Source organism: Schistocerca serialis, chromosome 11 (assembly GCF_023864345.2).
Source record: "Schistocerca serialis cubense isolate TAMUIC-IGC-003099 chromosome 11, iqSchSeri2.2, whole genome shotgun sequence".
NCBI classification, from domain to species: Eukaryota; Metazoa; Arthropoda; class Insecta; order Orthoptera; family Acrididae; genus Schistocerca; species Schistocerca serialis.
In genome coordinates, this window is record NC_064648.1 from 7,110,638 (window position 1) to 7,127,246 (window position 16,609).

The window sequence follows — 16,609 nt, forward strand, 5'->3', positions numbered from 1 at the left end:
GAAACATTCCTGTGACACCAGTTATAGATTCCGATGCTTCACTTCAGATTTACTGTATCCCTTGGACCTTCTTATTAACGATGAAACACAGAAATTGCATCGGAATTAAATACAAAAGGCACAATGCCGACTTAAGTACAAGAAGACAGACTCTTCTTACTGTCTATGCATTGAACCTTCCTGTGACACTAGTTAAAGATTCCGATGCTTCACTTCAGGTTTACTGTATCCCTCTGACCTTCTAATTGACGATGAAACATAGAAATTGAATCGGAATTAAATACAAAAGGCACAATGCCGACTTAAGTACAAGAAGACTGACTCTTCCTACTGTCTATGTTTTGAACCATTCCTGTGACACTAGTTATAGATTCCGATGCTTCACTCCGGGAATCCTGTATCCCTTGGACCTTCTTATTGACGATGAAACACAGAAATTGCATCGGAATTAAATAGAAAATGCACAATGCCGACTTAAGTACAAGAAGGATGACTCTTCCTACTGTCTACGTTTGAACCATTCCTGTGACACTAGTTATAGATTGCGATGCTTCACTTCAGGTTTAATGTATCCCTTCGACCATCTTGTTGACAATGAAACACAGAAATTGCATCGGAATTAAATACAAAAGGGACAATGCCGACTTAAGTACAAGAAGACTGACTCTTCCTACTGTCTATGTTTTTAACCATTCCTGCGACACTAGTTATAGATTCCGATGCTTCACTCCAGGTTTACTGTATCCCTTGGACCTTCTTTTTGACGATGAAACACAGAAATTGCATCGGAATAAAATACAAAAGGCACAATGCCGACTTAAGTACAAGAAGTCTGACAATTCCTACTGTCTATGTTTTGAACCATTCCTGTGACAGTAGTTATAGATTCCGATGCTTCACTTCATGTTTACTGTATCCCTCTGACCTTCTTATTGACTATGAAACACAGTAATTGCATCGGAATTAAATACAAAAGGCACAATGCCGACTTACGTACAAGAAGACTGACTCTTCCTACTGTCTATGTTTTGAGCCATTCCTGTGACACTAGTTATAGATTCCGATGCTTCACTCCAGGTTTACTGTATCCCTTGGACCTTCTTATTGACGATGAAACATAGAACTTGCATCGGAATTAAATAGAAATGGCACAATGCCGACTTAAGTACATGAAGACTGACTCTTCCTACTGTCTATGTTTTGAACCATTCCTGTGAGACTAGTTATAGATTTCGATGTTTCACTTCAGGTTTAATGTATCCCCTTAACCATCTTGTTGACGATGAAACACGGAAATTGCATTGGAATTAAATACAAAAGGCACAATGCCTACTTAAGTACAAGAAGACTGATTCTTCTTACTGACTATGTTTTAATTCATTCCTGTGACACTAGTTATAGATTCCGATGCGTCCCTCAAGGTTTACTGTATCCTTTTGACCTACTCATTGACGATGAAACACAGAAATTGCATCGGAATTAAATACAAAAGGCACAATGCCGACTTAAGTACATGAAAACTGACTCTTCTTACTGACTATGTTTTGAACCATACCTGTGACACTAGTTATAGATTCCGATGCTTCACTCCCGGTTTACTGAATCCCTTGGACCTTCTTATTGACGATGAAACACAGAAATTGCATCGGAATTAGATACAAAATGCACAATGCCGACTTAAGTACAAGAAGACTGACTCTTCTTACTGACTATGTTTTCAACCATTCCTGTGACACTAGTTATAGATTCCGATGCTTCACTCCAGGTTTACTGTATCCCTTGGACCTCCTTATTGACGATGAAACACAGAAATTGCGTCGGAATAAAATACAAAAGGCACAATGCCGACTTAAGTACAAGAAGACTGACTCTTCTTACTGTCTATGCTTTGAACCATTCAAGTGACACTGGTTATAATTTCCGATGCTTCACTCCAGGTTTACTGTATCCCTTGGACCTTCTTATTGACGATGAAACACAGAAATTGCATCGGAATTAAATAGAAAAGGCACAATGCCGAATAAGTACAAGAAGACAGACTCTTCTTACTGGCTATGTTTTGAAACATTCCTGTGTCACTAGTTATAGATTCCGATGCCTCACTTCAGGTTTACTGTATCCCTTGAACCTTCTTATTAACGATGAAACACAGAAATTGGATCGGAATTTAATACTAAAAGCACAATGCCGTCATAAGTACAAGAAGACTGACTCTTCTTACTGTCTGTTATGAACCGACCTTGTGAGACCAGATTTAGATTCCAGTGCTTCACCGCAGGTTTACTGTATCCCTTGGACCTTCTTATTGACGATGAAACAAAAAAATTGCATCGGTATTAAATACAAAAGGCACAATGCCGACTTAAGGACAAGAAGACAGACTCTTATTACTGTCTATGCTTTGAACCATTCCTGTGATCCTAGTTATAGATTCCGATGCTTCAATCCAGGTTTACTGTATCCCTTGGACCTTCTTATTGACGATGAAACACAGAAATTGCATCGTTATTATATACAAAAGGCGCAATGCCGACTTAAGTACAAGAAGACTGACTCTTCTTACTGACTATGTTTTGAACCACTCCAGTGACACTAGTTATAGATTCCGATGCTTCACTTCAGGTTTACTGTATCCCTTGGACCTTCTTATTGACGATGAAACACAGAAATTGCATCGGAATTAGATACAAAAGGCACAATGCCGACTTAAGTACAAGAAGACTGACTCTTCTTACTGACTATGTTTTGAACCATTCCTGTGACACTAGTTATAGATTACGATGCTTCACTCCAGGTTTACTGTATCCCTTGGACCTCCTTATTGACGATGAAACACAGAAATTGCATCGGAATAAAATACAAAAGGCACAATGCCGACTTAAGTACAAGAAGACTGACTCTTCTTACTGTCTACGCTTTGAACCATTCCAGTGACACTACTTATAATTTCCGATGCTTCACTCCAGGTTTACTGTATCCCTTGGACCTTCTTATTGACGATGAAACACAGAAATTGCATCGGAATTAAATACAAAAGGCACAATGCCGACTTAAGTACAAGAAGACAGACTCCGGTTACTGACTATGTTTTGAAACATTCCTGTGACACTAGTTATAGATTCCGATGCTTCACTTCAGGTTTACTGTATCCCTTGGACCTTCTTATTGACGATGAAACACAGAAATTGCATCGGAATTAGATACAAAAGGCACAATGCCGACCTAAGTACAAGAAGACTGACTCTTCTTACTGACTATGTTTTCAACCATTCCTGTGACACTAGTTATAGATTCCGATGCTTCACTCCAGGTTTACTGTATCCCTTGGACCTCCTTATTGACGATGAAACACAGAAATTGCATCGGAATAAAATACAAAAGCACAATGCCGACTTAAGTACAAGAAGACAGACTCCGGTTACTGAATATGTTTTGAATCATTCCTGTGACACTAGTTATAGATTCCGATGCTTCACTTCAGATTTACTGTTTCCCTTGGACCTTCTTATTAACGATGAAACACAGAAATTGAATCGGAATTTAATACTAAATGCACAATGCCGTCATAAGTACACGAAGCCTGACTCTTCTTACTGTCTGTTATGAACAGACCTTGTGAGACCAGTTTTAGATTCCAGTGCTTCACCGCAGGTTTACTGTATCCCTTGGACCTTCTTATTGACGATGAAACAAAAAAATTGCATCGGAATTAAATACAAAAGGCACAATGCCGACTTAAGAACAAGAAGACTGACTCTTCTTAATGTCTATAATTTGAATGTTTCCTGTGAGACCAGTTTTAGATTACGATGCATCACTTCAGGTTTACTGTATCAATTGGGCCTTCTTATTGACGATTAAACACAGATATTGCATCGGAATTAAATACAAAGGGCTCAATGCCGACATAAATACAAGAAGACTGACTCTTCTTACTGTCTATGTTTTGAACCATTCATGTGACACTCGTTATAGATTCCGATGCTTCACTCCAATTTTTCTGTATCTTTTGGACCTTCTCATTGACGATGAAACACAGAAATTGCATCGGAATGAAATACAAAAGGCACAATGCCGACGTAAGTACAAGAAGACAGACTCTTCTTACTGTCTATGCTTTGAACCATTCCTGTGACACTAGTTATAGATTCCGATGCTTCAATCCAGGTTTACTGCATCCCTTGGACCTTCTTATTGACGATGAAACACAGAAATTGCATCGTTATTAAATACAAAAGGCGCAATGCCGACTTAAGTACAAGAAGACTGACTCTTCTTACTGACTATGTTTTGAACCATTCCGGTGACACTAGTTATAGATTGCGGTGCTTCACTTCAGGTTAGCTTAGATACAAAAGGCACAATGCCGACTTAAGAACAAGAAGACTGACTCTTCTTGCTGTCTATGATTTGAATGTTTCCTGTGAGACCAGTTTTAGATTACGATGCATCATTTCAGGCTTACTGTATCCATTGGGCCTTCGTATTGACGATGAAACACAGATATTGCATCGGAATTAAATACAAAGGGCTCAATGCCGACATAAATACAAGAAGACTGACTCTTCTTACTGTCTATTATTTGAACCATTCATGTGACACTAGTTATAGATTCCGATGCTTCACTCCAATTTTTCTGTATCCCTTGGACCTTCTCATTTACGATGAAACACAGAAATTGCATCGGAATTAAATACAAAAGGCACAATGCCGACTTAAGTACAAGAAGACTGACTCTTCTTACTGACTATGTTTTGAACCATTCCTGTGACACTAGTTATAGATTCCGATGCTTCACTCCAGGTTTACTGTATTCCTTGGACCTCCTTATTGACGACGAAACACAGAAATTGCATCGGAATTAAATACAAAAGGCACAATGCCGACTTAAGTACAAGAAGACAGACTCTTCTTACTGTCTATGCTTTGAACCATTCCTGTGACACTAGTTATAAATTCCGATGCTTCAATCCAGGTTTACTGTATCCCTTGGACATTCTTATTGACGAAGAAACACAGAAATTGCATCGTTATTAAATACAAAAGGCCCAATGCCGACTTAAGTACAAGAAGACTGACTCTTCTTACTGACTATGCTTGAACCAATCCTGTGACACTAGTTATAGATTCCGATGCTTCACTTCAGGTTTACTGTATCCCTTGGAGCTTCTTATAGACGATGAAACACAGAAATTGCATCGGAATTAAATACAAAAGGCACAATGCCGACTAAAGTACAAGATAACTGACTCTTCTTGCTATCTATGTTTGAACCATTCCTGTGACACTAGTTATAAATCCCGATGCTTCACTTCAGGTTTACTGTATCCCTCAGACCTTCTTATTGACGATGAAACACAGAAAACGCATCGGAATAAAAAACAAAAGGCACAATGCCGACTTAAGTACAAGAAGACTGACTCTTCCTACTGTCTATGTCTTTGAACCATTCCTGTGACACTAGTTATAGATTCCGATGCGTCACTTCAGGTTCACTGTATCCCTTGCACCTTCTTATTGACGATGAAACACAGAAATTGCATCGGAATTAAATAGAAAACGCACAATGCCGACTTAAGTACAAGAAGACTGACTCTCCCTACTGTCTATGATTTGAACCATTCCTGTGACACTAGTTATAGATTCCGATGCTTCACTTCAGGTTTAATGTATCCCTTGGACCTTCTTGTTGACGATGAAACACAGAAATTGCATCGGAATTAAATACAAAAGGCACAATGCCGACTTAAGTACAAGAAGACTGACTCTTCTTACTGACTATGTTTTGATTCATTCCTGTGACAATAGTTATAGATTCCGATGCTTCACTCCAGGTTTACTGTATCCCTTTGACCTTCTTATTGACGATGAAACACAGAAATTGCATCGGATTTAAATACAAAAGGCAAAATGCCGACTTAAGTACAAGAAGACTGACTCTTCTTACTGACTATGTTTTGAACCATTCCTGTGACACTAGTTATAGATTCCGATGCTTCACTCCCGGTTTACTGAATCCCTTGGACCTTCTTATTGACGATGAAACACAGAAATTGAATGGGAATTAAATACAAAAGGCACAATGCCGACTTAAGTACAAAAAGACTGACTCATCTTACTGACTATGATTTGAACCTTTCCTGTGACACTAGTTATAGATTCCGATGCTTCACTCCAGGTTTACTTTATCCCTTGGACTTTCTTATTGACGATGAAGCATAGATGTTGCATCGGAATAAATGCAAAAGGCACAATGCCGACTTAAGAACAAGAAGACGGGCTCATCTTACCGTCTATGTTTTGAACCTTTCCTGTGTGACCAGTTTCAGATTACGATGCTTCACTTCAGGTTTACTGTATCCCTTGGACCTTCTTATTAACGATGAAACATAGAAATTGCATCGGAATTAAATACTAAATGCACAATGCCGTCATAAGTACAAGAAGACTGACTCTTCTTACTGACTATGTTTTGAACCATTCCTGTGACACTAGTTATAGATTCCGATGCTTCACTCCAGGTTTACTGTATTCCTTGGACCTCCTTATTGACGATGAAACACAGAAATTGCATCGGAATTAAATACAAAAGGCACAATGCCGACTTAAGTACAAGAAGACAGACTCTTCTTACTGTCTATGCTTTGAACCATTCCTGTGACACTAGTTATAAATTCCGATGTTTCAATCCAGGTTTACTGTATCCCTTGGACATTCTTATTGACGAAGAAACACAGAAATTGCATCGTTATTAAATACAAAAGGCCCAATGCCGACTTAAGTACAAGAAGACTGACTCTTCTTACTGACTATGCTTGAACCAATCCTGTGACACTAGTTATAGATTCCGATGCTTCACTTCAGGTTTACTGTATCCCTTGGAGCTTCTTATAGACGATGAAACACAGAAATTGCATCGGAATTAAATACAAAAGGCACAATGCCGACTAAAGTACAAGATAACTGACTCTTCTTGCTATCTATGTTTGAACCATTCCTGTGACACTAGTTATAAATCCCGATGCTTCACTTCAGGTTTACTGTATCCCTCAGACCTTCTTATTGACGATGAAACACAGAAAACGCATCGGAATAAAAAACAAAAGGCACAATGCCGACTTAAGTACAAGAAGACTGACTCTTCCTTATGTCTATGTCTTTGAACCATTCCTGTGACACTAGTTATAGATTCCGATGCTTCACTTCAGGTTTACTGTATCCCTTGGACCTTCTTATTGACGATGAAACACAGAAATTGCATCGGAATTAAATAGAAAACGCACAATGCCGACTTAAGTACAAGAAGACTGACTCTCCCTACTGTCTATGATTTGAACCATTCCTGTGACACTAGTTATAGATTCCGATGCTTCACTTCAGGTTTAATGTATCCCTTGGACCTTCTTGTTGACGATGAAACACAGAAATTGCATCGGAATTAAATACAAAAGGCACAATGCCGACTTAAGTACAAGAAGACTGACTCTTCTTACTGACTATGTTTTGAACCATTCCTGTGACACTAGTTATAGATTCCGATGCTTCACTCCCGGTTTACTGAATCCCTTGGACCTTCTTATTGACGATGAAACACAGAAATTGAATGGGAATTAAATACAAAAGGCACAATGCCGACTTAAGTACAAAAAGACTGACTCATCTTACTGACTATGATTTGAACCTTTCCTGTGACGTTAGTTATAGATTCCGATGCTTCACTCCAGGTTTACTTTATCCCTTGGACTTTCTTATTGACGATGAAGCATAGATGTTGCATCGGAATTAATGCAAAAGGCACAATGCCGACTTAAGAATAAGAAGACGGGCTCATCTTACCGTCTATGTTTTGAACCTTTCCTGTGTGACCAGTTTCAGATTACGATGCTTCACTTCAGGTTTACTGTATCCCTTGGACCTTCTTATTAACGATGAAACATAGAAATTGCATCGGAATTAAATACTAAATGCACAATGCCGTCATAAGTACACGAAGACTGACTCTTCTTACTGACTATGTTTTGAACCATTCCTGTGACACTAGTTATAGATTCCGATGCTTCACTCCAGGTTTACTGTATCCCTTGGACCTCCTTATTGACGATAAAACACAGAAATTGCATCGGAATTAAATACAAAAGGCACAATGCCGACTTAAGTACAAGAAGACTTACTCTTATTACTGTCTATGTTTTGAACCATGCCAGTCACACTAGTTATAATTTCCGATGCTTCACTCCAGGTTTACTGTATCCCTTGGACCTTCTTATTGACGATGAAACACAGAAATTGCATCGGAATTAAATAGAAAACGCACAATACCGACTTAAGTACAAGAAGACTGACTCTCCCTACTGTCTATGTTTTGAACCATTCCTGTGACACTAGTTATAGATTCCGATGCTTCACTCCAGGTTTACTGTATCCCTTTGACCTTCTTATTGACGATGAAACACAGAAATTGCATCGGAATTAAATACAAAAGGCACAATGCCGACTTAAGTACAAGAAGACTGACTCTTCTTACTGACTATGTTTTGAACCATTCCTGTGACACTAGTTATAGATTCCGATGCTTCACTCCCGGTTTACTGAATCCCTTGGACCTTCTTATTGACGATGAAACACACAAATTGAATGGGAATTAAATACAAAAGGCACAATGCCGACTTAAGTACAAGAAGACTGACTCATCTTACTGACTATGTTTTGAACCTTTCCTGTGACACTAGTTATAGATTCCGATGCTTCACTCCAGGTTTACTTTATACCTTGGACTTTCTTATTGACGATGAAGCATAGATATTGCATCGGAATTAAATACAAATGGCACAATGCCGACTAAAGAACAAGAAGACGGGCTCTTCTTACCGTCTATGTTTTGAACCTTTCCTGTGTGACCAGTTTCAGATTACGATGCTTCACTTCATTTTTACTGTATCCCTTGGACCTTCTTATTAACGATGAAACATAGAAATTGCATCGGAATTAAATACTAAATGCACAATGCCGTCATAAGTACACGAAGACTGACTCTTCTTACTGTATGTTATGAACCTACCCTGTGAGACGAGTTTTAGACTCCAGTGCTTCACCTCGGGATAACCGTATCCCTTGGACATTCTTATTGACGATGAAACAAAAAAATTGCATTGGAATTAAATACAAAAGGCATAATGCCGACTTAAGAACAAGAAGACTGACTCTTCTTACTGTCTATGTTTTGAATGTTTCCTGTGAGACCAGTTTTAGATTACGATGCTTCACTTCAGGTTTACTGTATCCATTGGGCCTTCTTATTGACGATGAAACACAGAAATTGCATCGGAATCAAATACAAAGGGCTCAATGCCGACATAAGTACAAGAAGACAGACTCTTCTTACTGTCTGTGCTTTGAACCATTCATGTGACACTAGTTATAGATTCCGATGCTTCAATCCAGGTTTACTGCATCCCTTGGACCTTCTTATTGACGATGAAACACAGAAATTGCATCGTTATTAAATACAAAAGGCGCAATGCCGACTTAAGTACAAGAAGACTGACTCTTCTTACTGACTATGTTTTGAACCATTCCAGTGACAGTAGTTATAGATTCCGGTGCTTCACTTCAGGTTTACTGTATCCCTTGGACCTTCTTATTGACGATGAAACACAGAAATTACATCGGAATTAAATACAAAAGGCACAATGCCGACTTAAGTACAAGAAGAGTGACTCTCCTTACTGACTATGATTTGAACCATTCCTGTGACACTAGTTATAGATTCCGATGCTTCACTCCAGGTTTACTGTATCCCTTGGACCTCCTTATTGACGATAAATCACAGAAATTGCATCGGAATTAAATACAAAAGGCACAATGCCGACTTAAGTACAAGAAGACTTACTCTTATTACTGTCTATGTTTTGAACCATGCCAGTCACACTAGTTATAATTTCCGATGCTTCACTCCAGGTTTACTGTATCCCTTGGACCTTCTTATTGACGATGAAACACAGAAATTGCATCGGAATTAAATAGAAAAGGCACAATGCCGACTTAAGTACAAGAAGACAGACTCTTGTTACTGACTATGTTTTGAAACATTCCTGTGACACTTGTTATAGATTCCGATGCTTCACTTCAGATTTACTGTTTCCCTTGGACCTTCTTATTAACGATGAAACACAGAAATTGCATCGGAATTTAATACTTAATGCACAATGCCGTCATAAGTACACGAAGACTGACTCTTCTTACTGTCAGTTATGAAACGACCTTGTGAGACCAGTTTTAGATTCCAGTGCTTCACCGCAAGTTTACTGTATCCCTTGGACCTTCTTATTGACGATGAAACAAAAAAATTGCATCGGAATTAAATACAAAAGGCACAATGCCGACTTAAGGACAAGAAGACTGACTCTTCTTGCTGTCTATGATTTGAATGTTTCCTGTGAGACCAGTTTTAGATTACGATGCATCACTTCAGGCTTACTGTATCCGTTGGGCCTGCGTGTTGACGATGAAACACAGATATTGTATCGGAATTAAATAGAAAGGGCTCAATGCCGACATAAATACAAGAAGACTGACTCTTCTTACTGTCTATGTTTTGAACCATTCATGTGACACTAGTTATAGATTCCGATGCTTCACTCCAATTTTTTCTGTATTCCTTGGACCTTCTCATTTACGATGAAACACAGAAATTGCATCGGAATTAAATACAAAAGGCACAATGCCGACTTAAGTACAAGAAGACTGACTCTTATTACTGACTATGTTTTGAACCATTCCTGTGACACTAGTTATAGATTCCGATGCTTCACTCCAGGTTTACTGTATTCCTTGGACCACCTTATTGACGATGATACACAGAAATTGCATCGGAATTAAATTTAAAAGGCACAATGCAAACTTAAGTACAAGAAGACAGACTCTTCTTACTGTCTATGCTTTGAACCATTCCTGTGACACTAGTTATAAATTCCGATGCTTCAATCCAGGTTTACTGTATCCCTTGGACATTCTTATTGACGATGAAACACAGAAATTGTATCGTTATTAAATACAAAAGGCGCAATGCCGACTTGAGTACAAGAAGATTGACTCTTCTTACTGACTATGTTTGAACCATTCCTGTGACACTAGTTATAGATTCCGATGCTTCACTTCAGGTTTACTGTATCCCTTGGACCTTCTTATTGACGATGAAACACAGAAATTGCATCGGAATTAAATACAAAAGGCACAATGCCGACTAAAGTACAAGAAAACTGACTCTTCTTACTATCTATGTTTCAACCATTCCTGTGACACTAGTTAAAATCCCGATGCTTCACTTCAGGTTTACTGTATCCCTCAGACCTTCTTATTGACGATGAAACACAGAAAATGCATCGGAATAAAAAACAAAAGGCACAATGCCGACTTAAGTACAAGAAGACTGACTCTTCCTACTGTCTATGTTTTTGAACCATTCCTGTGACCATAGTTATAGATTCCGATGCTTCACTTCAGGTTTACTGTATCCCTTGGACCTTCTTATTGACGATGAAACACAGAAATTGCATCGGAATTAAATAGAAAACGCACAATGCCGACTTAAGTACAAGAAGACTGACTCTCCCCACTGTCTATGTTTTGAACCATTCCTGTGACACTAGTTATAGATTCCGATGCTTCACTTCAGGTTTAATGTATCCCTTGGACCTTCTTGTTGACGATGAAACACAGAAATTGCATCGGAATTAAATACAAAAGGCACAATGCCGACTTAAGTACAAGAAGACTGACTCTTGTTACTGACTATGTTTTGATTCATTCCTGTGACACTAGTTATAGATTCCGATGCTTCACTCCAGGTTTACTGTATCCCTTTGACCTTCTTATTGACGATGAAACACAGAAATTGCATCGGATTTAAATACAAAAGGCACAATGCCGACTTAAGTACAAGAAGCGAGACGGAACAGTTCAAGTTCCTAGGCGTACGGATAGATAGTAAGCTGTTGTGGAAAGCCCATGTTCAGGATCTTGTTCAGAAACTAAATGCCGCTTTATTTACCATTAGAACAGTATCTGAAATAAGTGACATTTCAACACGAAAAGTAGTATACTTCGCATATTTTCATACGCTTATGTCATATGGTATTATTTTTTGTGGTAATTCTTCTGATTCAAAAAGGGTATTTTTGGCTCAAAAACGGGCTGTTCGAGCTATGTATGGTGTAAGTTCGAAAACCTCTTGTCGACCCCTATTCAATAGTCTGGGAATTTTGACACTGCCCTCACAGTATGTATTTTCTTTAATGTCGTTTGTTGTTAGCAATATTAGCTTATTCCCAAGAGTTAGCAGCTTTCACTCAGTTAATACTAGGCAGAAATCAAATCTGCATGTTGAATGCACTTCCTTGACTCTTGTGCAGAAAGGAGTGCAGTATTCTGCTGCATCCATTTTCAATAAGCTACCACAAGAACTCAAAAATCTTAGCAGTAGCCCAAACACTTTTAAGTCTAAACTGAAGAGTTTCCTCATGGCTCACTCCTTCTATTCTGTCGAGGAGCTCCTGGAAGAGATAAAAAATTAAGAAAATTCCAGTGTTACATTCTTGATTTTCTTTATTTAAACTAACGACTTGTTTCATTTTATCTGTTTCTACAATCGTGTTATAATTTCATGTATTGACTCGTTCCATGACCATGGAGACTTCTCCTAAATGTGGTCCCACAGAACAATAAATAAATAAATAAATAAATAAATAAATAAAAGAAGACTGACTCTTCTTACTGACTATGTTTTGAACCATTCCTGTGACACTAGTTATAGATTCCGATGCTTCACTCCCGGTTTACTGAATCCCTTGGACCTTCTTATTGACGATGAAACACAGAAATTGGATGGGAATTAAATACAAAAGGCACAATGCCGACTTAAGTACAAGAAGACTGACTCATCTTACTGACTATGTTTTGAACCGTTCCTGTGACACTAGTTATAGATTCCGATGCTTCACTCCAGGTTTACTTTATCCTTTGGACTTTCTTACTGACGATGAAGCATAGATATTGCATCGGAATTAAATACAAAAGGCACAATGCGGACTTAAGAACAAGAAGACGGGCTCTTCTTACCGTCTATGTTTTGAACCTCTCGTGTGTGACCAGTTTCAGATTACGATGCTTCACTTCAGGTTTATTGTATCCCTTGGACCTTCTTATTAACGATGAAACATAGAAATTGCATCGGAATTAAATACTAAATGCACAATGCCGTCATAAGTACACGAAGACTGACTCTTCTTACTGTCTGTTATGAACCTACCCTGTGAGACGAGTTTTAGACTCCAGTGCTTCACCTCGGGTTTACTGTATCCCTTGGACATTCTTATTGACGATGAAACAAAAAAATTGCATCGGAATTAAATACAAAAGGCATAATGCCGACTTAAGAACAAGAAGAATGACTCTTCTTACTGTCTATGTTTTGAACCTTTCCTGTGACACTAGTAATAGATTCCGATGCTTCACTCTAGGTTTTCTATATCCCTAGGACGTTCTTATTGACGATGAAACACAGGAAATGCATCGGAATTAAATATAAAAGGCACAATGCAGACTTAAGTTCAAGAAGACTGACTCATCTTACTGTCTATGATTTGAACCATTCCTGTGACACTAGTTATAGATTCCGATGCTTCTCTCCAGGTTTACTGTCTCCCTTGGACATTCTTATTGACGATGAAACACAGAAATTGCATTGGAATTAAATACAAAAGGCACAATGCCGACTTAAGTACAAGAAGACTGACTCTTCTTACTGACTATGCTATGAACCATTCCTGTGACACTAGTTACAGATTCCGATGGTTCACTTCAGGTTTACTGTATCCCTTGGCCCTTCTTATTGATGATGAAACACAGCAATTGCATCGGAATTAAATTGAGAAGGCCCAATGCCGACTTAAGTACAAGAAGACTATTCTTCCTACTATCTATGTTTGTACCATTCCTGTGACACTAGTTATAGATTCCAATGCTTTACTTCAGGTTTACTGTATCCCTCTGACCTTATTGACGATGAAACACAGAAATTGCAACGGAATTAAATACAATGGGACAATGCCGACTTAAGTACAAGAAGACTGACTCTTCTTACTGACTATGTTTTGCACCATTCTTGTGACACTAGTTATAGATTCCGATGATTCACTCCAGATTTACTGTATCCCTTGGACCTTCTTATTGACGATGAAACACAGAAATTGCATCGGAATTAAATAGAAATGGCACAATGCCGACTTAAGTACTAGAAGACTGACTCTTCCTACTGTCTATGTTTTGAACCATTCTTGTGATACTAGTTATAGATTTCGATGCTTCACTTCAGGTTTAATGTATCCCCTGGACCATCTTGTTGACGATGAAACACAGAAATTGCATCGGAATTAAATACAAAAGGCACAATGCCTACTTAAGTACAAGAAGACTGACTCTTCTTACTGACTATGTTTTCAACCATTCCTGTGACACTAGTTATAGATTCCGATGCGTCACTCCAGGTTTACTGTATCCCTTGGACCTCCTTATTGACGATGAAACACAGAAATTGCATCGGAATAAAATACAAAAGGCACAATGCCGACTTAAGTACTAGAAGACTGACTCTTCTTACTGTCTATGCTTTGAACCATTCGAGTGACACTAGTTATAATTTCCGATGCTTCACTCCAGGTTTACTGTATCCCTTGGACCTCCTTATTGACGATGAAAAACAGAAATTGCATCGGAATAAAATACAAAAGGCACAATGCCGACTTATGTACAAGAAGACTGACTCTTCTTACTGTCTATGCTTTGAACCATTCCAGTGACACTAGTTATAATTTCCGATGCTTCACTCCAGGTTTACTGTATCCCTTGGACCTTCTTATTGACGATGAAACACAGAAATTGCATCGGAATTAAATAGAAAAGGCACAATGCCGAATAAGTTCAAGAAGACAGACTCTTCTTACTGACTATGTTTGAAACATTCCTGTGCCACTAGTTATAGATTCCGATGCCTCACTTCAGGTTTACTGTATCCCTTGGACCTTCTTATTAACGATGAAACACAGAAGTTGCATCGGAATTTAATACTAAATGCACAATGCCGTCATGAGTACACGAAGACTGACTCTTCTTACTGTCAGTTATGAACCGACCATGTGAGCCCAGTTTTAGATTCCAGTGTTTCACCGCAGGTTTACTGTATCCCTTGGACCTTCTTATTGACGATGAAGCAGAAAAATTGCATCGGAATTAACTACAAAAGGCACAATGCCGACTTAAGAACAAGAAGACTGACTCTTATTGCTGTCAATGACTTGAATTTTTCCTGTGAGACCAGTTTTAGATTACGATGCATCACTTCAGGCTTACTGTATCCATTGGACCTTCTTATTTACGATGAAACACAGAAATTGCATCGGAATTAAATACAAAATGTACAATGCTGACTTAAGTACAAGAAGACTGACTCTTCTTACTGACTATGATTTGAACCATTCCTGTGACACTAGTTATAGATTTCGATGCTTCACTTCAGGTTTACTGTATCCCTTGTACCTTCTTATTGACGATGAAACACAGAAATTGTATCGGAATTAAATACAAAACGCACAATGCCGACTTAAGTGCAAGAAGACTGACTCTTCTTACTGTCTATGTTTTGAACCATTTCTGTGACACTAGTAATAGATTCCGATGCTTCACTCCAGGCTTTCTGTATCCCTTGGACCTTCGCATTGACGATGAAACACAGAAATTGCATCGTAATTCAATACAAAAGGCACCATGCCGCCTTAAGTACAAGAAGACTGACTCTTCTTACTGACTATGTTTGAACCATTCCTGTGACACTAGTTATAGATTCCGATGCTTCACTTAAGATTTTCTGTATCCCTCTAACGTTCTTATTGACGATGAAACACAGAAATTGCGTCGGAATTAAATACAAAAGGCACAATGCCGAATTAAGTACAAGAAGACTGACTCTTCTTACTGTCTATGTTTGAACCATTCCTGTGACACTAGAAATAGATTCCGATGCTTCACTCTAGGTTTACTGTATCCCTTGGACGTTCTTATTGACGATGAAACACAGGAATTGCATCGGAATTAAATATAAAAGGCACAATGCCGACATAAGTACAAGAAGACTGACTCATCTTACTGTCTATGTTTTGAACCACTCCTGTGACACTAGTTACAGATTCCGATGCTTCTCTCCAGGTTTACTGTCCCCTTGGACCTTCTTATTGACGATGAAACACAGAAATTGCATCGGAATTAAATACAAAAGGCGCAATGCCGACTGAAGTACAAGAAGACTGACTCTTCTTACTGACTATGTTTTGAACCATTCCTGTGACACTAGTTACAGATTCAGATGGTTCACTTCAGGTTTACTGTATCCCTCTGACCTTCTTATTGACGATGAAACAGAGAAATTGCATCGGAATTAAATCCAAAAGGCACAGTGCCGAATTAAGTACAAGAAGAGTGATTCTTCTGACTGTCTATGATTTGAACCATTCCTGTGGCACTAGTTATATATTGCGATGCTTCACTTCAGGCTTACTGT